The sequence below is a fragment of the Dermacentor andersoni genome, chromosome 3 (assembly GCF_023375885.2).
Source record: "Dermacentor andersoni chromosome 3, qqDerAnde1_hic_scaffold, whole genome shotgun sequence".
NCBI lineage: Eukaryota > Metazoa > Arthropoda > Arachnida > Ixodida > Ixodidae > Dermacentor > Dermacentor andersoni.
Window position 1 is genome coordinate 149,619,761 of NC_092816.1, and position 27,176 is coordinate 149,646,936.

At 48.1% G+C, this 27,176-nt stretch overlaps 1 long non-coding RNA gene across 1 annotated transcript; it reads left to right on the forward strand.

The window, feature by feature from the left end:
• Nucleotides 1-729: 729 nt before the first annotated feature.
• LOC140216452 (uncharacterized) lies at nt 730-21,940 on the forward strand. Its single transcript, XR_011893128.1, has 3 exons — nt 730-906; nt 12,482-13,014; nt 21,161-21,940. It is a non-coding gene; the product is annotated as an uncharacterized lncRNA (long non-coding RNA).
• The last annotated feature ends 5,236 nt before the right edge of the window (nt 21,941-27,176 follow it).

Here is a 27,176-nt window from a genome sequence, read left to right on the forward strand (position 1 = left end):
ACGCACAGCATAAAGTGTTCCGAAACTCTAGATCTCAGCAGGAAAGAATGCGGCAATGCTTCCTTTAAAAGCATGCCAGCGTGCGGTTCCACAGGGGCCCACCGGACCACCACGTGGTGGTAATCTACTACAGAGCGTTTTTTTTTTTCTTTCTGCATTAGACTGCAGTTTCTTCGGGATCAGCTCACACAAACGGCTAGACAATTGTAAGAAACTGCAGTTAGTTCCCAAATACCGCTAAGTCAATTATGAATTCATTGTCAACGCTCTCTGTTTTCCGCTTATGACGATACTTTTCATACTCGGTAAAGATTTGCTTTTTTGCCAGTGCGCTGTTTAGAATGAACCTCTTGTATATTATTACCCGAATAAATAACAAGTCATGGCGCATCCTGTTCGCTTGAAATACCTGACTTATTTGTTTGTGGTTGCAGAATATGGATAAATCAGCTTATTGCTCGATTTTTTTTATATATATTCAGGATGCACAAACAGGACTTCCTATACATGAAGTACTGACTAAGGAACCAATGGATATATATATATTTTTAATATACCTATTGTGCATGGAAATTACACAAGGCGATGTTTTTTGCATGCAGGTTTGGGATTGGGAATGTTCTCTATCTCAGCGATTGTTTACATCTTGCTGTACTTCGAGAAATACAGATCAATCGCAACGTCCTTCCCGAATGGTGCATGTGGACTGACCGGCATTTTTAGCCCGTACGTGATCTCTCTTCTCACTGACGCCTACGGCCTACAAGGGGCATTTCTACTTCTTGGCGGAATTCTTCTGCATTCGGCGCCCATCGTTATGCTAGCGAAGAATCCACAACCACTTGGCCAAGGCTGGAAGCAAACACAAACTGCATGCGCCTCCAAAACAAGCGCTGAATGCTCGAGGTAATGTATTCAGTACAAATAATAATTGTTTTGTATTTGCCGTAATCTACAATTTTGTAAACAATTGCACAATCCTAATAATATTGTAAGCGTTTAGATTTTCCTTTGCTTCTCCTTGCATGGGACTATGTGCCAATTCGTCCTCCTCCGAAATGGCTAAAGTTATTGAAGGTAATGTTAGTAAACTAGAGCAGAGAAGAACCCTGCGTTGATGTTAAATCACTTTCGATATGTGGCCATTCTCAGCACTTACAAAAATTATGCAAGAAAATGCATGCAGTGCTTTTCCCACAACATCAGTGTTCTGTAAAACCTATCCTAGTTTGAAATTAAGACGCAAGAGACGCTTGACAAATAATTTAGTCACGGCATGTAAGACAGCTCTTATAAATATTTCCGCGAACACCTAGAAAGGGCAACGCATTTAGGCCAATCACGATTTTAGCGTCAGAGAGTTTGTGAATACGGGCCCATGTTTTCAGCGATTGTTCAACCTCATGAAGCAATAGTATTGAAAATTAATCGTGTTGGGACATTTTCGAACCTATTTCTAGGAGTGCTAGATGACGAGACAAGGAAAAACAACGAAAGGGTGCTTAGGTTAAAGGCATATGAAAGCTGTATCAAAGAGCATTGGTCATACGGTTTAGTATACATGGGTGGCAGCTGCAGTGAAAAATTATCAGGCACTACGAGAATTGCTGAATGTCTTCAGAATATATACGTAAAACTGCGACGGTAAGCCAATCGTCCCAGTTAAAGAGGAAGACTTAGCTGGAGCCCAACTCGTATGTATCCTATTGAAATGCATGCAGAACACCGGTATTCATTGCTGTGACGAGTCCTTCGACGATGTCAGTTAAAATGAGTGCATTTGAAAGAAAAAGCTGAATTCTAGTGAGAGCTTGAAGCAACATTTTTTTAGGACATGATTTTTTTACAATAATTGTTACATAATTCTATGTTTAATGAACATGCAAGCCCCAAGACTACTGTAGGAGGCAGCGCGATGAGGTAGCCACGGTGGCCAAGGTTTTTTCGGCCAACAAGCCATGGTGCCGCAGGGTACCGGGAGCGGGAAACCTCATGACAGCTCAGGCTGAGCGCGTTAGTTTGTTCTCTCCACGCGCACCACGCTCGTGAACCGTCCTCTTCTTCATCGGCTCTGGAGACGATAGTATCGCCACTACAGGATCCCCTCCTAGTATGGTATGAAGAACATTATTTAGGTCCTGAGGGATCAGTCTGGGACTGATGCGGGACGCTCCACGTCGGTACAGAGAGGCCGAGCCTTTCTGCCGTCACACGGGCCCTCTGGACAGCCCTCAGTTGGTCCGCCAGCACTTCACTGTGCAGCATCCGCTGCCACCACTGTTCACCTCGAGAACCATCACCGGCCAACGCCAAGCAGCGCCAAAGCATGTGTAGTAAATCGAGCAAACCCCCACAATTACTGCAATAGACTGAAATTCCGCAGTCCGGATTAATTTTATTCATGCTGACCGGGTTAGGGTACGTTCGTGTCTGCAAAAGCCTTAATGTAACCGCCTGTGGCCTATTTCGTTGTAGGTTAACAGTTAGTCCCTGTGCTCAGGAGCGGGAGATCCAGCCCCTTCAGGGAATGCACGGCACACTAATTCTTGTGCCTCCCTGTGCGCCACCTCATTGAGGTTATGCAGGGCTCCCTACACTGTCCCCATGTGCGCCGGGAACCAAGTAACTGTATGCGAAGCGATATCCCCACCCTGCAGCAGTCTGTTCCGCAACAAGTCCTCTCGAGAAAGCTTCAATTGCAGATCGCGAGTCACTAAACACCAAAACTCTTCTTGAATCAATTCGTGCTAGAGTAATAGCCACCTGTTCGGCAACCCCCGGATCTTTGGTACAAATGGAAGCGGCATTTCTAACGCTCCCTTTGCCCTTTACCACCACCACCGGATAAGCATTTTTACCATTAATCCATGCGGCGTCAACAAACGCAGGCTCAGCCTCCTGATCCTTTGCCTCTCGCAACAAAGCCCTAGCTCTCGCGACCCGCCCCCCTACGTTGTGCGCGGGGTGCACATTCAGCAGAAACGGACGAACCATGATATTTGCCCTAAGGTCAAAAATTAAATTAGGGGGTTTTACGTGCCAAAATCACTTTCTTATTATGAGGCACGCCCTAGTGGAGGACTCCGGAAATTTCGACCACCTGGGGTTCTTTAACGTGCACCTAAATCTAAGTACATGGGTGTTTTCGCATTTCGCCCCCATCGAAATGCGGCCGCCGTGGCCGGGATTTGATCCCGCGACCTCGTGTTCAGCAGCCCAACACCATAGCCACTGTGCAACCACGGCGGGTTTTTGACCTAAGGTTCACGTTCAACTCGTGTAGGGGCGCCCTATCGTGCGACACAGCCACGGATTCTTCAACTGACTCTAAAATATACCTACACGCTGGTGTACCTAGCAACCGCTGCCTCTGTGCAGTACGCTGAGCCTCGGCAATTTCATCTAAAGTATTATGCAAACCCAGTCGTAACAACATATCGTTTGACGTAGTCATGGGCAGACCAAGAGCAGCCTTGACGGCTTTTCTGTTTAATGATTCCAATTTATTTTTCTCCCCCCTATTCCAATTTAGCATAGCTGCCACATACAAGAAATGACACATAATAAATGCGTGAACTGAGCGCATCGCACCTTCTTCTCCTAAACCCCTATGCCTATTAGAGATCCTTCTTATAAGTCTTATGGCCTTCTCCGTCTTCTTGGTAATACGCTGAATGGTTCTAATGTTCGATCCGTTCACTTCAAGTACAAAACCCAGGAGCCTGATTGCTTCAACTTTGGGTATCACCGACCCTTCCCTAGTATGAATTCTAATGCAAGGCTCAACTTCCGGTACCCAACCCTTTGGCCTACGACCTAGCTTCTTAGATTTGAAGATCAACATCTCCGACTTTTCAGTGGAGCACTTGAGCCCCATGAGAGCCAGATACTCCTCCCTAAGCGTTACCGCCTTCTGCAGCCTAGCCTCAAGCTCTGCATCACTACCACCGACACTCCATATAGTAATGTCATCTGCGTAGATAGAATAGCCAATATCTTGGATAGTGTCCAGTCTATTAGCCAACTTCGACATCGCCGGATCGAATAACATAGGCGAGAGTACGGATCCCTGCGGAGTACAACGGCAACCCAATTTAAAGACTTTGGGCTTTATCTCCCCAAACCTGAGACCTGTCCCTCTATACATCACGAAAGCCTTGACAAAATGGAAAAGCCGCTGCCCCATATTCAAGTCCGATAGCACCCGTGGAATGAAAGAATGTCGGATTTTATCGAAAGCTTTTTCCACATCAAGTCCAATTAGTTCCTTGGTATCCCTTGTCCGCCGTTCAAGGAGCTGATGTTTAATCCTGATCATAGCATCCTGAGTCCAGAGGCCGGGCCGAAATCCTACCATCGAGTGCGGAAAGACCCCATTGCCCTCAATATAACGCGTTAGCCTATTTAAAATGACATGCTCAGCGACTTTCCCCAAACAAGATGTCAGAGAAATGGGTATGAGACTTTCAAGCCCTATGGCCTTCCCCGGTTTGGGTATCAGAACAGTAGTTGCAAGTTTCCACTCTTCCGGGAAAGAGCCTTCCTTCCATCGGCAATTGATCTCCCGCGTAAGGAACTCAATTGACCCGTCGTCTAAATTCCGTAACATTTTGTTCCTAATGCCATCCGGCTCTCATGCCGATCGACTATTAAGATTCTGCAGCGCCATCCTTATATCCCTTTCAGTAAATTCATCATCCATAGCTGCATTTTCGTCCCCACTATATTCCAAAATCACGTCAGGTGTATCGTGCCAGGTCTCCAACGGAAGGTATCTCTCAACCAAATCCTTCAGCAACTCCTGCTCCGTGGAGTCCCGACACGCCTGATGGACCAGCTTACCTATCACAGTCCTCTGATTAGATTTAGTGTTTGTCTCATCTAGTAAATGTCTGAGCAAACTCCAGGCGCCTCCCCTCTTAATGCGACCATAAATAGAATTGCATACTTCATCCCATTGCTGCTTGCACATTACCCGATAATGGTCTTCAATTTCCTGATTAACTATTGCTATACGCTTTCTAAGCCTTCTATTCGATCTCTGACCCTTCCATCTCGCTAAGATCGACTGCTTCGCTCCCAACAAATGCGCCAGGCGACTACCCATGTGATCCGTGTCATTATCGGTCTGAACCTCTTTAGTGGACGCCTCATAGTTCAAAACAACATTAAAATATTGCTACGGCACAATATGCGCGATCACGAAAGGCCAGCAGTGTGAAGACGACGACGACGATGAGAAGCTAGCGCGGGCTGTTGCCTCTTGGCCAAGCGCAGCGTATTTTCCTTGTAAATATATTTGTACATAGCTTTTCGTCTGCGTCTTCCTACGTAACATATCTGGTGGAGGTGGACGTTCCCTGTACCTCGTCACGGAGCTTCGCAGTGGACGGTACGTCGAGCCTTCCTTCATGGCTCCCGGCGACGACAACCCGACTCCGCCGGCTCCGACACCTGCTGCCACTTCGACGACCTACATCACTCTCCCCGCTCCCCGTGATCCTGGCGTATTCTCGGGCCAAGATGGGGAAGACGTCGATGACTGGATCAGCCTGTATGAACACGTCAGCCGCAATAACCGGTGGGACCCTACTATTATGCTCGCCAACGTAGTCTTTTACCTCGGTGGCACACCTCGAGTTTGGTATCGCACGCACGAAGATGAGCTCACCAGTTGGGATTCACTTAAGACACAGCTTCGAGACTTGTTCGGCAACCCCTACGGTCAACAACTTGCCGCGCAGAAGGCGCTTTCCGGCCGTGTGCAGACGTCAACAGAGCCCTATGTCACGTACATTCAGGACGTCTTGGCTCTGTGCCGCAAAGTTGACACCCACATGACTGAGTCAGACAAGGTTTCCCACATCCTCAAGGGCATTGCCGATGACGCCTTCAACTTGCTCGTTTGCAACAACGTAGCGACGGTGGATGCTGTTATAAGAGAGTGCCGCCGCCTGGAACTCGCCAAAAGCCGACGTATTGACCAGCAGTTTGCCCGTCTGCCCAACACCCCAGCGACATCTTCCTGTGCCGACGCTCCTCGTCCCAACAACACTGCCGATGTTACCAGGATCGTCCGGCGTGAGATCGAGGCCGCCTATCCGGCTGCCTTCGACTCCAGTCCCACCAACACATCTGCAGTCACGGTCTCACTGATCCAGGCAGTTGTCCGCCAGGAGTTTGAAAACATGGGTCTTCACACCATCTGCTCGGCCCATCGCCCTAATACCCGCCCGGCTTCTTCGATTTCGCCCCGTCCCGCATCTTCTTACCCACCACGTTTCCGCAACCCATCTGAATGGCGCACTGCTGACGACAAGCCTATTTGTTTCCACTGCCATCGAATCGGGCACATTTCTCGGCACTGTCGTAGTCGCTGGAGTTCCCCGAGCCGGCCTACTTATACTGCCTACTCTCGCCCCTCAGGTGGCCCTTCTCGTCCCTATGCCGCACGCTCCGATAATGCCGCCACTGATTCTCCTGCAACGAACCGCCCCTATTCTCGTTCGCCTTCGCCCCAACGACGACAATCTCGCTCTCCCCAGCCCCGTCGCTCCTATTCGCCGACTCCCTTCGGACGCCGCTCCCAGCCGGAAAACTAGACGATGCAGCGCCTCGAGGTGACGCTGCATTGCTCCCTACGCCGCCAAATCCTCTACTGACTTTGCCCACTCATCTGAACCTTCTTGACGTGCAAGTCGACGGTGTTTCTGTGTCTGCTCTCATAGACACTGGGGCGCATTTGTCCGTAATGAGCGCTGACCTTCGTAACCGGCTCAAGAAAATTATCACGCCCGCCACGACGCCTGTTGTCCGTGTCGCCGATGGCGGAACAGCCCCCGTAATTGGTATGTGTACCGCCCGCGTCTCCTTCGCCGATCGCTCAACAATCGTGCTATTCACAGTCATCGCCCACTGTCCCCACGACATCATCCTCGGCTTAGACTTCCTTTCCGCACATTCTGCTCTCATCGATTGTTCCGCCAGTACTCTCCGCCTTGACCTGCCTGTTCTGGATCCTGCTGAACCACACCCCAGTCGCCTCAGTTCCGCCGACTTCGTTCGCTTGCCACCTTCGGCACTGACCTACGTTGACCTAGTGTCATCCCCACCAGTCCCCGACGGTCACTACATCGCGGCTCCTATGCAAGACGTCCTCCTTACACATGGGATCACAGTACCCCATACAGTTTTATCTATTACGGCGAATTGCGTCTGCCTGCCAGTGGTCAACTTTGGCTTGACGACACAAGTGCTGCCACGTGGGAAGTCTTTGGCCCAGCTTTGTTCATTCGAGGATCACTCAGTAGCATCCATTGCAGTAGACGACACTTCATCCGATACTCCTCTACCATCGCAGTCGGCAAATTGTACCATCGCTGACTTACGGAAAATGATTGCCCCCGACTTGCCCTCCGAGCACGCTCGTGAACTCTACCGCGTTCTGTTTTCCTACCACGATATTTTTGACTTTAACGATCGTCCTTTAGCCCAAACTACAGCTGTCAAACATCGCATTAATACCGGCGATGCCCCTCCTATTCATCGCCGCCCGTATCGAGTGTCACCAGCTGAGCGTCAAGTTATTCACGCAGAAGTTCGCAAAATGCTTGCCAAGAACATTATTGAACCATCATATAGTCCATGGGCGTCACCTGTAGTACTGGTCAAAAAGAAGGATGGCTCATGGCGCTTTTGCGTGGATTATCGGCACCTTAACAGGGTTACCAAAAAGGACGTGTATCCCCTACCTCGGATTGATGACGCCCTTGACTGCCTCCACGGTGCTCGCTATTTCTCTTCTATTGACCTTCGCTCCGGCTACTGGCAGATTGCCGTGGACGATCTCGACCGCGAGAAGACTGCTTTTGTCACACCCGACGGTCTTTATCAATTCAAAGTGATGCCGTTTGGTCTATGTAACGCCCCTGCCACTTTTGAACGCATGATGGACTCCCTTCTTCACGGTTTCAAATGGTCCACGTGCCTGTGCTACTTGGACGACGTTATCGTATTCTCCCCAACGTTCGCTACGCACCTCGAGCGCCTCTCAGCAGTCCTGGACGTTTTTCGGCGAGCCGGTCTGCAACTCAACGCATCGAAGTGCCAATTCGGCCGTCGCCAGATTACCGTCCTTGGACATCTCGTTGACGCGAACGGAGTGCAACCGGACCCAGGCAAGATCCATGCTGTTACGCACTTCCCTGTTCCGAAGTGTGTCAAGGATGTGCGCAGCTTCATCGGCCTTTGTTCGTACTTCCGCCGTTTCGTGAGAAATTTCGCCGCCATAGCACGACCACTAACCGACCTTTTGAAAAAAGACGCTCCTTTCCAGTGGGGCGATAACGAGGCCTCTGCATTCTCTCATCTAATCGACATTCTCACAACGCCTCCCGTTTTGGCCCATTTCGATCCTTCTGCGCCTACCGAAGTCCGTACTGATGCCAGCGGTCACGGAATTGGAGCAGTACTGGCACAACGCCAGCGTGGCCACGACCGTGTTATCGCTTACGCCAGCAGGCTCCTCTCACCCGCGGAGCGCAACTATTCCATCACTGAGCGTGAGTGTCTGGCCCTAGTTTGGGCGGTTGCGAAATTCCGCCCATACTTATATGGCCGATCCTTTTCCGTTGTCACAGACCATCACGCGCTTTGCTGGTTATGCTCACTGAAAGATCCTACAGGAAGACTTGGTCGCTGGGCCTTACGCCTCCAAGAATATTCGTATACTGTCACCTATAAATCTGGCCGACTGCACAAGGACGCTGACTGCCTGTCTCGCTACCCGGTCGACGAGCCTGACGACGCCGACAGTAGTAGCGCCAACGGCATTTTCTCTGTCTCTGCCTTCGGTAACATCGCCGATGAGCAGTACCGAGACCTATCGCTGCGAGCACTTATCGAGCGTCTGCGCTCTACACCTACCGACGCATCCGTTCGCCGATATGTCCTCCAGGGTGGCATTCTGTATCGAAGGAACTTCCTCCCTGACGGCTCTGACCTTCTTCTTGTCGTGCCAAAACAGCTACGACAGACTGTGCTCTTTGAGATGCATGACGCACCCACTTCAGGACATCTTGGGGTAACCCGCACGTACGACCGCGTCCGCCGCCGCTTCTATTGGCCTGGTCTCGCTCGCTCCGTTCGACGCTATGTTGCTGCCTGTGATCCCTGCCAGCGTCGGAAGACACCTCAGGTGCTACCTGCCGGTCATCTCCAGCCGATCACCGTCCCTGTGGAACCGTTCTTTCGTGTTGGATTAGACCTGCTCGGTCCCTTTCCCACGTCATCTTCTGGGAACAAATGGGTAGCCGTCGCGACTGATTACGCCACCCGATACGCTATCACTCGGGCTCTCCCTACCAGCTGCGCCACTGACGTCGCGGACTTTCTCTTGCGTGAGATTATCTTGCTTCATGGCGCCCCGCGACAGCTGCTTACTGACCGTGGTCGAAACTTCCTCTCGAAAGTTATCGCTGACATTGTGCGTTCCTGCTCCATTCAACACAAACTGACTACTTCATACCATCCTCAAACCAATGGCCGGACAGAGCGGTTAAACCGTACTCTTACCGATATGCTGGCCAAGTACGTTTCCAAGGACCACCACGACTGGGACATTGCCCTTCCTTACGTAACATTTGCGTACAATTCTTCCCGGCACGACACCGCCGGATTTTCTCCCTTTTATCTACTGTACGGTCGCGAACCTACCTTGCCCCTAGACACGGCACTTCCTCCTGCTGCGGTCTCAACAAGCGAGTATGCGCGCGACGCCATCGCCCTCGCTGACCATGCACGCCAGCTTGCCCGTGCTCGACTGACGGCCTCACAGACCACTCAGCAGTGTCAGTACAACGCCCGCCATCGTGACGTACAGTTTTCACCTGGTGCGCTCGTGCTCCTGTGGTCGCCCTCTCGTCACGTCGGACTTTCAGAGAAGCTCCTTTCGCGATACACAGGGCCCTACCGCGTGCTGCGCCAGGTGACGCCTGTGACTTACGAAATTGCTCCTGTGGCCTCAACCTCGTCCTCTCCTGTGGCATCTAGTGATGTCGTACACGTCAGTAGGCTCAAGGCCAACTACACTGCTTCCGAGTCCGATCTTTAGTCGCTCCGGGACGGCGCTTTTGCAGCCGGGGGTAGTGCTACGGCACAATATGCGCGATCACGAAAGGCCAGCAGTGTGAAGACGACGACGACGATTAGAAGCTAGCGCGGGCTGTTGCCTCTTGGCCAAGCGCAGCGTATTTTCCTTGTAAATATATTTGTACATAGCTTTTCGTCTGCGTCTTCCTACGTAACAATATGTACGAAAGAGGCACGCATTCCTCGGTTCTTGGGGCGTGCCGAGAGTTCAGGACGTTGAGGGAAACAACCTGCCACATGTTTGCGTGGATGCTCGGGTCTGTAGAATTCGCAGCTCCGAAAGATGTCGCATCTGAACAGCTCGCGACTTGCGTGGAGATAGCGCAAGTATTCGTCACTCGCGTGTTATACAAGTGATTTTCCTGTTGAAGAGACAAAAGGGCAGAGTTGCAAAAGTTCCGTTGGCCCTGCACCCGCGGAAGCTGCGAGCACAGAAGATCAGAAGGCTCGCCTGCTGCTGCTTGCGGCGAAATCTCGAATTCCGATAGTATCAGGGCTGCAGTGGTGGCTGAAGGTATCCCCAAAGTTGCGCGTGTAGCGTTTCTCTGTCTGCGAGAGCAAAATTTGAGCCTAGCGGAGCCGGTGAGAGAGCCTTTGAATCGGCAATGAGGGAGGTGCCCCTGGATGGAAAGTGGAGGGCTCGCGTGAACGTCCCAAGAAGGAACGCGGCAAACCGTAGAATAACTGAAAGCGCTTGTGCTAAGGCCAGTGATTTGCTTGGAAAGAATCGTCGCGCAGCTGCCTTTGAGATGAGGAGGAGCCTCACTGACCGAGTAGAGGTTTGGTGCTGGGGCCGGTGCATGCTGACGATTGGCACGGGTGGACGACAAGACGTGTAATTACGCAACGGTTCTAATGGCGAGAGCTGTTGCGACTGAGCGTTCGAGGTGGCGTAGTGGGCAAGAACGGTTACCCGGGAGCCCTGGAACCTCGTTGATACGGCAAAGGCTGTGCAGTTGGATGAACCAGATGTCCGGCATGTCGATATAGAATCGCCGCAACTCTACAACCGCAGCACGTCTGCCAGACAGCGAGTGACCACATCACTGTCGCTTTGGTTGAGTTGGTACGTTGACTAGAATCGGTCGTCTGGTGCAACTAATTTGTAGGAGGCGGCGCGAGGAGGGAGCCGCCATGGTCATGGTTTATTTAGGCCCGCCATTTATAGTGCCGCGGGTTATCGGCACGGGTAGACACCGCGACCGCTAAGATCTAGCGCGCTAGCATGTTCTCTTCTCGCGCTTCATGCTCGTGAGCCATCCTCTCTTTCACCGGCACTGGAGGCGATAGTCACGCCGCTGCATTTCAAATGAGTCCTCCTGCACTAAAAACAGATAGTGCCGATCTGTGAAGGATAAATTTTAGACTATTTCACGCGGTAAATTGATTTAAAAATTTACAGCTTACATGCAATGTTTCCAAGGGTAAAGGAACTGTAATACTGAGATACTAACGGTAAATAGCAGAAAAATGTGTAGTACATTCCCTTTGTTGGCTTTTATTTGTAGAATAGTGATACAAAATTGTGCGATTTCGGAGAACCTTAGTAAAAATTTAGATGGCATAAATCGAAAATCTATTTGCAAAGGTCCCCACATTATAATTTTTTACTTTGAATACAACCAACCTGTCCAAATATGTCGTAGTGGTTGCCGAGAAATACTATTTCTCCATTCCAGTGTACTTAGGAAGGCATCCCCAAGCTGCGGCTTGCGTCTAACCTAATATCGCCATATTACTATTTGTATATTGATTTTACGCAATGCTTGAAGCATTAATAAGAAAGATGAAAGCCAACGGGTTCTCTGAAGGCATTCGGAGTGCAACAAAGCTGAGCCACTCATAAGAATTTCGGATTTCCCGGAAACCAAAGTGAAGATTGCAGCAGCACATGCAAAGGCTATATTGTCACGCAGTAGTGACGGTTAAGAGAGCAGGAAAGCTGGCAATGACGAAACTAGCGTTTTTTGGGCGGACTTGTGCCCTTATAGACAGGCTACACTCAAAGAACGGCTACAGCATTGAACAGAGTCGGCGATCATCGAAAATTTGATCTGCCGGTCAAGCGCGTCGGCTTCTGTACACGAGTCATCGAATGTTGCCCGCGTGTCTTCCCTAAAGTTCTACAGAATTCGCGTCCAACGTGCAGTCAGATTACACAACCTTAGGTGACAACGGAATCATCGGTAAAATTCTAGAAACTTCCGATAGATGTGGACGCATTCCGCGTTGAACGATGGCACTTGTTAGACGGTGAAAGGCGCTCGACCGTAAAGGATGAAGTCCACGTGTCAATATTCGGCATCTGGTTTTATACGCTCTTACATTGCAGGTCACAACCACCACATCATGGCGCAGAAATAAAAGAACCGTCGCATCAACATGGCAGCTCCATGAGACGGGCAGCGTTAATATTTTGCGTGCCAGCTTTCTACGCCCTCCTCATCGCCATCGTCATTGGAGACTACACGTGCGCTGAATTTGTCAAGACCATAGTGGATTACGGCGTCGACAAAGGACTGGATCACGGTGCAACGAGGAGATTATTAACATTCTCCTCCGTGGGTCAGCTCTTTGGACGTGTTGCAGTCTCGGTTATGGCTGATGTGGTACCTTGGTCTCGAAGTCCTCTCTACGGAATGAGTTTGCTGATCTCGTGCGCCTGCTTTCTGGCGCTCCCTCACGCATACACTGTGTTTTCCACTGCGGTTCTCTCAGTGATACAAGGAATCACGCAAGGATACGTCGTGTGCATCAAGTACGTGCTGGTTGCCGAAAACGTGGGCGTCGAGGAGACGTCAGTTTTCTGCGGCATAGCGGGTGCAATCTTGATTCCGCTAACGCTGGTTAGCCCTCTCATAACCGGTGAGTACAAGGCTAACTCAGACTAACGAGTAGTTCTCTATTTCAAATGGCACAATTTTTTAACGAAGCTGTTAAGTGGAGTTTCACAATCGCATTAGTGTTGCGAAGGCCGTTGTGCGACGGGGTGGTTGATATGAAGTGTAAGTGCAAAATAATGTTTTTAGAAGCCCCGAAGTTATTTTCAAACGTGATAATCAAAGGTTACACAATTGAAGTTACATTGCACATCTAAAATTGATAGGTAGCAACTTATACCCACGTTTCTTATTCTTAGCTTTTACATAGAAATTCGCAGTGCGTGTATGTAACGTCACGTTATGCTATCTCCACGTTGGAGGTCAGCATAGCGTTTCCACCGTGGCGGTAATGAAAGTTGAAGCCGTAAAGCTCCCACGGTGCCTGTCTGATGGCTGAGTGGCTGCTACCCTCAAAAACAACAGCAGCATCCAAGCGAGGCCGTGAGGCAGCGAACAGACGTCTAGATCTTCAGAACTTTGTGACAACAAATTAAATTCTTAAGTTTTGCATGCGTACACCACGATATTATTATTTGACATGCGGTACCCTTGGACTCCGCATTAATTTTGACTAGCTGGAGTTCCTGAACGCGCACCCAATGCACGACACGCGGGAAGGGTGTAATTATTCGGGTTCGCTATTTTTTGATGTATCAGTTGTAAACTGCCATACATCTGTGAAGAATTTTCTTTTTATTTAAGCATTCTGTTTAAAGAGGAAAAGAAACCGCGTCTTCAGATGAGACGTAAGACGAAGGAGTGGACAGCACGAGCGGTAACTAGCAACTGAGGCTGCTAGCTACTCTTCAAACGGTGCAGGGAATTATCCTGGCCTCCACCATATTTCTCAATTAGGACTGTAGGTATTTGGTAATGACGTCTAGTTTGCCATTTCAGCATTGATCTTGTTGGCCTCTGCATATCGAAAAATCTGACAAATTACGTAGATAATGTGTCTTTCCTAAGTAATTCTTCAGCGACATGCTAAGGGCCAGACGGCTCCCGAAATTATCAGAAAGACAGTTATCACGGAGGGCGAAGCAATTATGTTACCTTGGCAAACTCACTGCATGCTCTGTGGTAAACAGCTTCTGTCACGTCATTGTTGTCCTATTCATTTAGCAGGCTGTCGCCGTCACGACTAGCTTGCATCTTCCCCCCTAAACCCTCCGCGGTACGCTGATGCCCTCCGCCAAGTTTGAGTCGTTAGCTTTTTTCTACCTGAAAACAGCCCAATATTACGACTTCTACGGTGCTCCAAATCTCCACACTATGCATTTATGGTATCTTAGCACCAGCGCCAATATCTAAACATGCGGCCACCGAAAGCGAAGTGATAAGAAAGGTAACGCGACGGATCGTAGCTCCTCGCTCTTCTAGGCCAGTGCTAATGATTGTTGCGGGACAACAGGTGGAAGCAAATGACCGACGTCACTGTTGCCGTTTTCAATGGTGATATTTTGTTTCAGTGAGTGTGTCAAGGTAAAATAATGTTCCTATACTTACTTACAATGAATAACTTAACAGCTATCGTCATCTGGCAAGTTAATGTCGATGAAGGCCTTCAACTTCTGGAATACATTAGCCGCTTAGGATGAGCAAGTCATATTTTCGCCAAAAAATTTGTTCGATCCATAACGGCACAACAATATCCAAACCTAAAGGCCTCTAATGTGCAAGTTGAAGTAGTGAGCTTGGCGTCCGAAGGTTTGATTGTTTCAATTTGAAAACAAAGATAGTGCAGGTTGAAAACAATGATACCCTTTGTACGTAAGCATTTATCACAGTGCCAAAATGAATAAAAGAGCATTTTTCAGGCATTGACAAGTGTTTATTTCTCACTTCCTGGTAACATTAGAAATAAATACAACCAATGAGTGCACTCTGCCATTACATACCGTTAATGATACAATCGGGAAAATGACAAAAACAGATTTCAAAGCAAGCTAACCACTGCGCAACAATGCGATGGAAGAGAAAGGGATAGCATTGTAATGTGAATAAACTGGTTCACCTTAAAATTCTCTACTTGAAACTACACAAGTCATAGAAAAGATGCTGGAAGGCGATTAAACTAGTGAAGTCGATCAAGGTTGTTATTCTGAGTTGACGGAGGGTCAGAATGGGATGAGGTCACTGAGCATGGCACTCTTATCGCGTGGCCCTTCACATGAGGGGTGTAGGAGAAGCGCCAGGCTGTGAAAATTTTTTGACTGCACTATATTCGATCTCGGTCAACATTTTCAAACTCCACTACCTTCACTACCAGAACACATTTTCTGACTGCACATTGCCACAGGAATGTCCCATATATTTAGACTGCACTACATTCGATTTCCCCACATCTCTCAAGACTACACTATCTTCGGTATCGGCCTACAAAGAAGGATAGAAACAAAGTGACCTGATACGAAAAAGTAAGCAGTAACTCGCTAGGGAAGACATTGTCTGCAACAGCAGGTGGAACACACAAATCCTCACTTCAACCTGAATTTTATGCGGGAAACCCCGACCAATAATCATTTTCCACGCAGCAAAAAAAATATCGCCTGCAAAACTATGAAGAGCTTCTTTCGCCTGTAAACTATGCAAAGCTACTAGCGCTCGTCCTGTCTGCTTCTAGTCTGTGTCGGTGTCACTTGGCGCTACAATCCTAGATCATGTTACCGTACCAACTCGCCCAACTTTCTACACTTTTGCATTATGCAAGGCTGTCGCATAAGGTTATGTATGAATCTTAATTGCCCAATGGGGCAACCGATGTAGCGCTACCACACTTTTCAACGAAATTTTTAAGAAAAGCGATGTGAATTTGTATCAGAGCTGAGTTTTGATATTTGTTAAGAACAGCGCTTAGTTGACGTCACCTACAACTGAACGCTCAAAATGCTGCCATACCCACATTTGTACGTGATTTCCGCATTGATTTATTTGGTCCTTCAAATAATTTTCTTGTGGCTCTGCTTTTCCCACTAACAATTACCTACGGTAAAGTAGACGCTTTCAAAAGTGATGATGCAGCCTAGAGCAGGTCAGCAGGTGGCATAGAGGTTTATTTTCGGCATGCCTCTCAGCTGCGATTAAGGTAATTAGCATTTTTTTGTCTACTTCAGGTGTATTGATCCTGTCTGTCTGTCTGTCTGTCTGTCTGTCTGTCTGTCTGTCTGTCTGTCCGTCCGTCCGTCCGTCCGTCCATCCGTCCGTCCGTCCGTCCGTCCGTCGGTTCGTCGGTTCGTCGGTTCGTCGGTTCGTCGGTCCGTCTGTCCGTCTGTCTCTCTGTCTGTCTGTCTGTCTGTCTGTATGTCTTACGCTGACCCAAGTTGTCTACCAGCTTGGGCGACTAAGTATGTGCTCGTGTTCATAATGCCGTCGTGGTGGTTCTATTGTCTTCATTATTTAGCGCCAAGGCATTATCATGCCGTTGTCTTCACGCTTTCTACGCCGACTGAGTAGTCTAAGTTGTATGCTTGGTTGACTAGGTCCGTGGCCACGATGCCGCCCTGGTCGTCGCGTCAACGTAATTTCACCTTTGTCATCCGACTCATCTCACTCCGCCATGGTTCATTCGCTGTCATGTCATCGTTATGATGCTGCCGGGGTGGTTCCATTGTCATCAATCCAGCTTCTTTATTCGAATATCATTGTGCTGTCATCAAAACGCCATTGCCATCACGCAGTCTTCATGATAGAGCCGTCGTCAGCCATCTTCGTCACTGAATTATCTTCATACAATTTTCGTCATGTAATCCTCATTACCATGTCTGGTTAGCATGGTCGTCACTCAAAAACGTAAATCCATTGTCGTCATGCCACCGTCGTCATACCATCTTCGCCGTTTCATCGGCGTCATTCCTTGGTCGTCATTCTATCGTAAGCATGCTGCTCTTATTCAGTCGTGATTCCGTTGCCATTGAATGCATTGTGATCATTTTGTCGTCGTCAGACTATCGCTGAGATGCATAGGCTTTCGCACCGTTATTGTCACAACTTCGTGGTCGCGCCATCGTCTTCATCAGCTTTGTCAGCCGGGTCTTGTCATATTGTGGTCATCACGGCATCACATCCTCAGACACTCGTCGTTATCCCATTGCATGTCATCGTAATCACGTATTGGTCGCTATACCACCGTCATTATTTCATAATTTCTATCTGATTTCTATCATGCCATTGTTGTCATACCGTAGTTGAAATTCTAATCAGGCCATTCCATCACTCCCACTTCATCGTCGTCGTACAGTCATGCCAGTGGGAGACCTTGGTAAGCGAGTGCCAGAGCGAAGTTGGTGGTTACCCGAGACAGTGTATATTGCCTATTGCTGAAGCAACTGAAGTCTCAGAATGACCACTAAGTATTTTGACTAAACATAGCTTCAATATTACGATGAGTATGCATTGCTTGAATGTTGATCGAATTACCGTTTACAGCCGTTGTATATTGGGTTCTGCCATAATTATTATCTTAATTTGGCTCTTATCGAGGTTAGTGAACTTCTAACAAAGACCGCCAAAGAGAGAGAAATTTATTTACAGAAAAACAGAGAGGCTGGACTGAGCTATAACTAAACGTCGATCTACGGTGCGAGCGTTCGGCGTGGCACGGCTCCAAATGCGCGCAAGGGCTCGAAAGACGGCAACGTTAACATGTGCATTCCTTCGCTGGCAAAGATTGAGTGTATCGGGGGAAATGCGCATTAGAACCATTTACGCGCAGAGCGGTAGCTTTCCACCCCGTGTACGTCAAATGACGCTCAGTTGAGTACAAAAAGAAGTACAGAGCTTTAGAAGTTATTGTCGATCGCGATCTGCCGTGGAGTGCCGACGTCTATTAGTTGAAGAAGCAGAAATTAGGTGAAAGATAAAAAGAAAATGAGTCGGAATAGATGAGCACTAGTGAGCTAACATTGATAATGAGGGAACTTATATTTCAGGAAACATACATCTCCCGGTGCTCGCACAACGACTGTTATTCTCTCCTTCATCGTTCCGATCTTTCTTTTCCCTTTTCCTCTTCCCTATATCTAGGGTAGCCAACTGGGCGAGACCTTGATTGCCTCTCTCTATTTCCTATCTCTCTCTTCATTAACATATACACGCCAGAACAAGATTTTAAGATTCACATTGCTTTACCATAAAGAAGAACCTGAACATACATACCCCTCTTTCTACGTGCCACGTGTACGCAATAAACAGTCGAAGCGGAAGCCTTGCCACAAACCCCTTAAAGACGCAGCCATCGAATGCATGATCAATTCTGACCCTTTCGGCTCCCGTTCGCTCGTCGACGTTCACATTATTGGAACGCTCATTGAGGATCATAAAAGCAACAACGCGTTGGGACACATCATTTTCGGCTCCTAGCCGCCACTTTGGAGATCGGTCCTCATTGGGTGAGGATTATAAAAACATTAGAATATAAGTTTCAACTTCGCATTGTTAAGCAACCGATAGGCACCTGTTGTGCCGGCTTTTCGAGGCAACATGCCTTAGATTCGCCCCAGGAAAACTGTGCCGTTTCATTTTGAAGAGCCCAACGGACCGACTTATGTAATTCCTTTAGAGGAAGTATCAAGCGGAGAGCCTCCAAAACAAAGAATACACGCTGTCACTGCTTTATATAGTCGCGCTAAGACGATCGCCATCTCTATGCTACTTGCGCAGATGTTTTTGGCTACCGTCACTGTTTTCATGAGCTTCAGCTGATTGCTCGGCTAGTTTGGTTTGTGAATCAAGGGCCCTATAACGCAAAACTATTCCAATATGTTTCCATTACAATGTCCTGACGTCAAATTTGCGTAACCACCAACGCAAGCATCGGGCGGTCACCCGCAGGGTTCTCTGAACAGACCAATCAAACGCTCTCTTCGTTCATAGGAGGCCACTTTTGTTAGCTTGAACAACGAATAACATTCCCTACACTGAGCGGCTTGTCGTATCTAATTGGCTGACAAGAGGCGAGGAGAACGCTCAAGTGGAGAGGGATTCGATGGGGCCGAGCCACTGCACTGAAAGTCGATAACCGGATGAAGAGGGTGGTGCCGGCGTCTACGATTGGTCGGCTTTCCCTTACTTGGCTTGCGGTGGCTGGTCGAAAATCGTGGCGGGATACAACGGAAGCTCAAGAATGACGCTAAAACGGACCCTCAGCAAAGAAGAGTTGGCAAAATGAGGGGGTAAACGTGCTGAAAGTGCTCGAGAACGTTACACGGCAACGCAAGAAGTTTTATTATACGCAAATACACCCATGCTCTCCGGCAGGTGCGAGTAGCCAGCGTCTGAGCGATCGGCGGCAGCCATCTTTTATTCTTTTGGGAACGGGGCAGCCTGCGGCTATTCCGAAGAAAATTCAGTTTTGTTCGGCATATTAATCCATCTTTATCGCGTACACGTCACTTTGACGCGGTGAGTTCTTGCGGTTTTGTGACGTCGCGTGACAGGCAGGTGAAGTCGGTGCAGCCCGAATACTTTTTTACCAATAGCCCAGTGCTAATGGCGAAAAGCGGTCGAATCAGAAATAACTGTTTGTCTTTTTTCTGTCAAATCATGCATAATCAGTGTGCACACATCATATCAGATGGGGAGGTATCGCGGTTTTCGTGGCGTCGCGTGACAGACAGGTGAAGTGGGGTAGTCGAAAAAGTTTTTGACCAATCGTGGAGGACTGATAGCAGAATTCGAATAGAAAAGTTTGGAAGAGTTTTACGTTATAGCACCCCAAGTAGCCGTATTTTTAAATTTTCGACATTTGTAAACGCTAAAGCCTGCTTGGCCGAATGAACTTTGTGTCCAATATGGAGGTGCATTTGTGGGACATATTGTTAATGCGCAGAGATAGATAATTTAATTTTGCTTCGTGAATGACAAAGCCTGCTTCTCAAATAATCATGTCCTTTGACTCCGCATTGTTAGTGTATTACAAAGAAAAGATAAATGCAGTTTCGCCTGGAATGCGGAGTAGTAACTTCTATAGTAAGGTTTAGGTTGGCACTTGAAATCTTTCGACGGAGTTCTGGCTAGGCCTGGGTGGGCCGAAGTATACGCAGATGCTACATGCCCGAGTGTGCCAAAATTTCTGGCACCCTTAACAGCTTCATGATGGCGTGTAGCGCATGGGCATCACACAGATGATGCTGCTCTGTCTGTTAAGAGCGGCACCAGAGAAATTACATCATTTTCACGTCGTAAGCAATAGTATTTGTGTTTGGCTTAGGTGAAACAGAAATGATAAAAAATGTGCTCTATGTGTAAGAGTTATAATTTCTTTTGCTCACGTGCGGCGATTCTAAAATAATGTGAACAACTCAATCAAGAACATAGACATGGTCTAAGGAACGTTGACAGTTTAATAATACAGTATCAATTTTGCATATATCGCGTAGCTATAAATATAGTAATAATGTACACAAATATATAGGGAAGTTCACATCGATGGCGACGTCGATGGTAAAAATTCTCGCGGATTGTCCATATAAATTGTTATCAGAATGAAACTAACCTTAGCTGGTCACAAAGCAAGGCATAATGGCGTATGGGCACCGTACTTTTTAAGTTTTGCGCAGCCTACATTGAAGCTTGGGCTACTGAAGTTCTACTAGAGTTAAATAGTTCGTATAAACATTCGTTAAATGTAAGCCTGCTTATTTGAACTTCACTAACAAAGCACTGCGGTAAAAATCTATTTATCTGGTATAGTTATCATTCAAGCGTAGAATCGTTTAGACATGATGCCATTGGTTAGTAGTGAGGGCATTTCTAGGCCCTAATGGCTACTACATCCGGAGCCCTTTTCAACTATACGGTAGGGACTTCCTATCCTGCTGGCGATGTTGATATTGTCAATGGCACCAGATAGTGGCGACGAAAGCCGACGCACAATGTTACCGAGAGTTAAAGTATATAATATTTAGTACTGCGCAGAAACATCGTGATGACAACTTTACTCCTTAGTAAATAAAGCAAAATTGAGAAAAGTATCCCACAGAAGCGACAACTACTAATAAACGTAATGTCGCTGGGAACACCATGAAGAAGAAAAAAAGCAATGTTATAGATGCGACTAACTTTGCGACCATTCCAAGACGCTTTCCTGTTTTATATTTGTTTATATGTCTTTTTTTTTTCGGCTCATACAGGGTACTTTCGAGACACAAAAGGATCCTACGACAACTACTACCGAATTCTGGGAGCTCTCACTCTCCTAGCGGCTCTTGTATTTGCAATATTCTACTTGTGGAACCGTGGTCGAAGGCAGTCAGCTGAGCTGAATGAATCCGAAGAGACTTCACCTCGTCGATACTGACATGTCTTCCGTATTTTCTAATGATGAATCCAAAATGTTCGCTTTTTTTTCCTCAGCTGCACATGCATTCAACACGAACACTTCCGTCTTTTGGTAATTACTACTCTTGAGAGCAGAGACCTAAGAAACTAACCTACAAGGGGCTTCAGTGCACTAGTGCCCCATAAATATTCAACAAGCGTACTGGCTGCCGTTTTACTTGTAAAAATGAAGTTTTAGGTAGAAAAACACGTACTGGCAAGAACCGCATAACTCTCACCAACAAGTTGACAGCAGGAATGAAAGTTTGCTTCACTATGGAGCCACATAAGCACTACCCATGGGACGTATGGCGGTAGCTGCTGTGCTTCTAGTGCGTTTGCTAAGAGCGCCATTTGTAGGTAAGTAAATTCAAAATAAAATGGCGGGGGGGGCGCAGCGGCGCAGATGTAAATACATGGTGACAATAATGACAATCATTTTCATTGACAGTATTCGCCTATGAAATGTGGCGGCCATAATAGTCACCTAGGGTGCTTGTGCTAATCAGGTTTTATTAAGTGTATCGCAGTCTAGCGCTTTGCCTATCTCGCTGATCTGTACTTTCTTTATTAAAGTTTCTATTTCCACAGTGCACAGTTACATATGTCATTGATGACGTCGGTCTCTTCTGTGCTTTTTCCGCCAATACTCCAAACGTCTCTTGTTTATCTGGACCGCTGATCAATTAATTAATCTGACCGTTTATGCAAGGTGGACGTTTTCTCCGGGTCTTGCTTGGAGAATATCTTGGAATTCCATTACGATGTAATCTGTTCTTTTCGTACATTTTCTATAGTCACCGAGAGTGACACGACATGACGCCTTTCTACTAACCACTTCAAAAATAGCACAGCAAGGATAACAAGGCCGCCTTACACAAAGGTAGGTTCACCAATCGGAACATGGTCCAGCCTGTGCGAGACAACTTCTATTTTGCGTGAGCTTGCAAGCGCACGCATGCGGTACCTTAGTCTTAACAAGGGTACACGATCGGTTGCTGGCATGTGGCGTTCATGACCCATGATTGCCTCTTCTAGCCGCAGCTTTTCCACTCGAAGAAACAATACACAGCAATTTCACTTTGGTAAGACAAAAGTATACATGATTAAGGACCACTTTCGATACCGATCTCGAACTTAGCCATTACCGCCAGATGCCGGGGACGTAGCGTCACAGTGTTAATAAATGTGTAGTCTCACCCACCGTGGTTGCTTAGTGGCAATTTTGACGGGCTGCTGCGCACGACATCGCGGGATCGAATCCCGGCCACACAGACCGCATTTTGATGGGGGCGAAATGCGAAAAAACTATGTATTTAGATTTAGGTGCAGGTTAAAAAACCCAAGGTGGTCCAAATTTCGGGAGTTCCCCATGGGCGTGGTCAGAGTAGAAATAGGGACTCCTCCCTCCCACTGAAGGGGGTGGGGAGTTCTCCACTACGGCTTGTCTCATAACGAGATCGTGGTTTTGGCAAGTAAAACCCCATTATTTTTTTAAAATGTGTAGTCTCGAAGCAAGTGCCCTGCATATGCTCCGAAATGGAGCATACCTACGCCTGCCTTTTCCTTTCGCCGCTCGCACTGCTACTCGCCGAGCGCCGTCACGTTGTTAAAATGACGTCAACTCGTCAACAGTTGCGTCTGGCTCAAGAGAATCCAACATCACGGACGTGACACCGACTTTTTGATGTTTTCAATGGCATCAGCATCTCAATCCCCTAATTCCATAACACGCGTGACATGTCATGAATAGCACGACGTGGCATGAACGACAGGCATGCATGAAATGTTATGACATAAATCACATGATGTGCGTGAATAACGCATGTCATGGCATGAGTTGTATGAAATGTGTACAATACATCACATGACACGCGTGACATGATATGAAATACAAACGTGACGGGCATGACATACCGTACGTAACATTAAAGATACATTGCATGTCATTCGTGTCATGGCGTTAATGTCGTCATATATTATAAGTCATGTGTGGGAAACGTTTTTTGGCTACTTTAGAAAGCACTTCCGCCCGAGCAACGCCGACGCCGCGTTCAGACGCTGCGCACGCCTGGAGGCAAGCCTAGGCGAGCTACCGCCCGCCAGGCCTAACAATACCCAAGCCCTACGAATAAGTTTTTCGCCAAGCATGGAGGTCCAGGTCGAAGGAGAGGAGATGTCTCCCGAAGACTTCGGTGAAGATGAAGAATGCCAGCTCTCCCGAGAAATGACATCAAGATCGTCGTTAGACCCAAGGGCGGCCTCAACACCGCAACGATCGGTGCAGTCAGGATTGCGTCAGCCATATACCGGGCTGCAGGAGCGTCCGATCAAGACGCCAGCGAAGATACCGTCTGCCCCAACACCCATCAAAACATCGTCCTTATCAGCACACCCAGCAGCACCAACACAGAAAAATAGAGGAAGCTCGAGGTCATCAGGATCGGTGACCGCCAATACGAGGTCAACGCGTATGAAACGGCACCCGATCATACGGCCAAGGGGGTCATCGGAGGCATACCTCTCGAACAAGACTCCAGGACCATTAACTCCAAGATCGTGAACGACAGGAACCCGACAGCCCTAGCAGTCAAGCGTCTTAGCAACACGACCACAGTCATCATCGCCTTCGAAGGCCTAAAAGTTCCCACTCTCGTCAGGTACGGAGGCACTCTGCTTCGCTGTTCGCTGTACAGGAAGCAAGAGGACATCTGTCACCAATGCGGTAGACTGGGGCACCGTATGGACGTCTGCCCAAAAGCCCAGGACAAGATCTGCAGGGGATGCGGTGCCAAGAACCCAGACCCGCATCACCAGTGCACCCCAAACTGCCGCTTATGCGGAGGGAAACACCCCACGGCAGACAAATCCTGCCGAGACAAGTTCAAGACCCCGTATATAGTCAAGAAACGAAGATGGGAAAGGAAAAGAGCCGAAGCGGAAGCAGAACTCGAGGCGGTTAAGGAATCCGGGGGTGAGCGAGCCCCCGCCCTGTAAAAGCCAAGATCCAGATCCAGAGGCCGGGCCAGGTCCAGATCGACGTCGGCTACCGGGGCCCCTCGATCCCGCCAGCACAGCCGGTCGAGGAGCAGGGCTCGCAGTCGCACCCCGGGACCGGGCCGAGCCAGGTCCAGATCCATCCAGGCCCTCCCAGGAAAGGTGAGCTGGGCAGACGCGGTCGAGGGTGCACCAAGGCACGGGCTCTACAGAGTAACTGCCTCAGAATCGCAAGTCACAAAGAACATAGACAATGAGATTATTGCAGAAATAAAACGTGCGAACGCCATGCTCAGGAGCCTAGTACAACAGCTAACCCAAGAGGTACGCGAACTGAGAAAGGTCGCGCCTCCCGCGCAACCCCCGAGACCCACTCCCGTCCGCACTCCTACTCCGAGCAACAATGGTGAGGAACAGGACAAAGCCGCCCCACCCGCGAAAAAGCGAGCCGTACAAAGCCAAGACACGAGCCGCGCCGAACAGGCGAGATCGGAAATAAAAGCCATGCTTACCGAACTACAAAGTGCAATCGGCAATCTGCCTTCCGTCATATCCGGCGTCACAACCGGGGTGGTCAAGCTCGAAGAATGGGCGATGTGGCCACCGTCCCTGTCGCAATCACCACAGCCAAACACGGGAACTCATAATATAAATCCCGTAATCTCATACGTTCCCATGGTGGCACCGCCTCCCGCGCGGTGCCACCATAAATTAAATTATGGGGCTTTACGTGCCAAAACCACTCTCTGATTATGAGGCACGCCGTAGTGGGGGACTCCGTAAATTTCGACCATCTGGGGTTCTTTAACGTTCACCTAAATCTAAGTTCACGGGTGTTTTCGCATTTCGCCCCCATCGAAATGCGGCCGCCGTGCGGCCGCGCACAAATTCTGGCTTTCAAACATCAAGTTGTTGCTTGCCGAAGACAATAAATAAATTCAATATTTCTTATGAAAACGTTCGCACACTCTCTAGCACTTCTGTTTTAAGCATGATGTGTTAAATATGTTCAGTTAAATATCACTTTTTGTGAAATATGTCTTCTGCGCATATCATGTTTTCTCATTAGACACCAACGTTGAAATGTATTTTTCTTTTATTGCCATGCTGCCTTAGTGAACAGGGAACGTGGCGCCAGTCGAGCTGTTTTTAATGCAGCTTTTTTTCTCGTTCCAACCACTTATGTTAAACTCCATGTATGTGGTAAATAAATGAACTTGAACTTGACGCTGCTATCAGACGAGTTTCCTTTAGGCATTTGGCCTAATGCAAACAGCGCAGCCTCGATAACAAGTGCTGCCGTAGCCTTCTTACGAGCCACTGACCTGGACGCACGGCTTTAGAGATTCCACAACATTGTTAACTTGTATATGCGCTCCTCCTCCTCATATCGTCATCATTATCATTCATCAGCCCTTTTCCTCCTCGTGTCCTTTCCCCAGTGAAAGTAGCAGGCCAGAGCAAGCTATGGCTCAGTCCCCACCCCCACGTGGGAGCGGCCCGTGGTGCAGCTCTAAGTACGCCGCTTCTCAGGACCTCAATAAAGTTGTCCGTCCGTCCGTCCGTCCGTCCGTCCGTCCGTCCGTCCGTCCGTCTGTCTGTCTGTCTGTCTGTCTGTCTGTCTGTCTGTCTGTCTGTCTGTCTGTCTGTCTGTCTGTCTGTCTGTCTGTCTGTTCCGTCCGTCCGTCCGTCCGTCCGTCCGTCCGTCCGTCCGTCCGTCCGTCTGTCTGTCTGTCTGTCTGTCTGTCTGTCTGTCTGTCTGTCTGTCTGTCTGTCTGTCCGTCCGTCCGTCCGTCCGTCCGTCCGCCCGTCCGTCAGTCGATCTGTCTGTCTGTCTGTCTGTCTGTCTGTCTGTCTGTCTGTCTGTCTGTCTGTCTGTCTGTCTGTTAATCTTGGAGATTGACCTTGATACTGGCCGTACAAGGGTATAATTATGTTGTTCGCCTGCTGCTTCCTCAAATAGTTATGACCTACTACAGGATACAAAGTGGTTATAGCGCAACTTGCTAACGGTGAACGAAACGGTGCATAAAATCGCATACATTGTAGTAAGAAATAAAAAAAAATTCTTGAATGACATATTTAAAAGGTAATTATATTTGTGATAATGCAGAAAGAGTAGTGCAGATTGCATAAGTTCTTACGTTTTCTTCTTTGTGTTGAACGCAAATTGCTTCCTGTATACCATAATTATGCATCTACTTACTTTGGCAGAATTTAGCACTCTGAGATTCCCCTTGTCAAGCAGACAATATCTATTTAGTAAAATAAACAACATTCTAATACCTTTTATTCGTGGTTGTTGGGTCAAATATAATGCTGGCCTTTTTTTCTTGTTCGCGGCGGTTGAATATTTTACTGTTAGATGTGTTTGGTTCAGATAATTTTAGCAACCCGTGTTTATTTAGGTTTGTTTTGCGTAGAAGAGCCGCAGTTCTTTGTTTACATTGTTCAGTAGGACAAAGTCGAAGGATTTACCTGCCCGACATACTTTCAGCGGGCCAAATGAGATGACCTTCAAATTTAAACTCTCTTTATAATTTTGTTAACTTAGCCTTTCTGTAAATTAGGCAGTTGCTTTAATAAAGCCTTCATGCTCTTAAGCCTTCATGACTGTCAGGTATATTCTGAGGCAAAAGCTTCTACTAAAACTGATGTCACGAGTGAAATTAGGCAGTGCCAACTGCGAGAGTTGAGCAATATTTTTTTTTACATTCGCAGTGATAGTATACAGGGCAGTTCGCGTTTTGGAATACCTTGAGGTACCGAGTAAATTACATGGCATTCTCGCAGCGGTGTCGTTGTTGGCATAGACGTTGTGTTTGGTCCCGA